The sequence below is a fragment of the Asparagus officinalis genome, chromosome 1 (assembly GCF_001876935.1).
Source record: "Asparagus officinalis chromosome 1, Aspof.V1, whole genome shotgun sequence".
NCBI classification, from domain to species: Eukaryota; Viridiplantae; Streptophyta; class Magnoliopsida; order Asparagales; family Asparagaceae; genus Asparagus; species Asparagus officinalis.
In genome coordinates, this window is record NC_033794.1 from 16965855 (window position 1) to 16967700 (window position 1846).

The following is a 1846-nucleotide window of genomic DNA, read 5'->3' on the forward strand; positions in this document are numbered from 1 at the left end:
TGGGTTTTCATGTTTACAAATATGAAATTACATATTTCATATTATGATTTGGTTTAACTACTTAGATATGTAACAAATATATTTTCATATACATACCCATATGTTTCATTTTCTATTGTATTTATAAAAATATTATATTCTTAGTTTTTGGACTTAACAATAATCATATTTTCTATTGTATTTATAAAAATATTATATTCTTAGTTTTTGGACTTAACAATAATCATATACATATTTTATTAAGTCTACATAATCATTGTGCAAAGTTTTAAAACATGGTTTAGCCAAAATGTCAAAATTCACATGTTTATATTTTCATGTTTTGGCATATTTTGTAAAATGATGATATTTTTTCATTTGGGAAGTCCTTTTTGGAAACCAATCATTGTAGCATGTTTATTATTATGTCTACAATCATTCCCCAAAGTTTTATATTTTTTGTAATTTATTTGATATTTTTAAACAATGTTTTAAAATCAGCAAACAGTTTTTCAAAACCTGTATTTCATGTATCAGTTCACGGTCGACTTGGCTTTGGGGTTTGTATAAATACCCCCTTTTACCTTCAGCTCTATACACAACAAGAGAATGTTTTAAAGAGTTTTAAAAAGAGTTTAAGGTTGTTTTAAGCTTGTTTAAGGGTTTGGTTTATGAAGAAAGTATTACAAGAGCTTAAGGAGATTATCAATTGTATTTTGGGCATTCAATCCATCTCTCTCTCCTGTCATCTAGAAAAGTTTTCCTAAACTCAACTCTAGCTTTTATTTATAATTATTTGTTGATTATCATTTCTATTAAGCTAGAATTATATTGAGTTTAGTTTTGATTTATATCTCATTGTTACACACACCCACTTGAGCTTATTGTATTTGCATACATAGTATATTAGGGTTGTGAGAGATTGTAACATTGAGTTGTGCTTAATTGAGTTCTCGCCTTGTATGAGAGAACAAACCATTTATTATTACATTGAGAATGTTGTAAGGTTTTCGGTGAGCTAGAAAACCGAGTGTGTTGTTGTGAAGTTTTCGGTGAACTAGAAAACCGAGTGTGAGGAGTGGACGTTGATCGGTGAATGTTGAAAACCGACATTGTGAGTGAGTGTATACGTTGATCGGTGATTGTTGAAAACCGACATAGTGTGGTTGTAAACATTATTCGGGTGAACGTAGAAAACCTGGTTGTGATAGTGGATTTTTCACCGGGAATGGGGAGCGGAGACGTAGGATGGAAGGTCCGAACTCCGTGATCATTTGATTGTGTTTAAGTGTGCTTTTGCGTTTATTCTTATTTGTGCTCATTGCTCATTTCGCCATTGTCTCATTATTTATATCATCCACTATCTTGTTTCATTTTGTTTACCCTTGTGTTATTTTCATATCCTTGCATATATATCTCATAGTATATTTCTTTGCAGGATATATTTCATTGTTCATATTGCTTTTCCTAGTTCACATATCATGTTGTATTTCATACTTGCTAGGATAATTTGTTAATTAGTTTTTATTAGCATAAAATCGGATTAGATTAGCATAAGACCCTAATCACCCCCCTCTAGGGTCTAACATATACATGGGGGTTCCTTATTTGGATTTTTTACTCGACGTACTAGTTCTATTTAATTAGAGATTAAATGTGAGTATTCACATTCTAGATGTTAAGTATAAATATTACGTATATGATACATACCTGGTGATTTATAATAAATTGTTGAATTTCGGGGACGAAATTCTCCTTAAGGAGGGGTGAATGTAAAACCCCGTAAATTTGAAAATATTATGAAAAATAATAATAAATGAGTTTTATTATGGTTGATATTATTCTGGGATAAATGTGTATATTTATA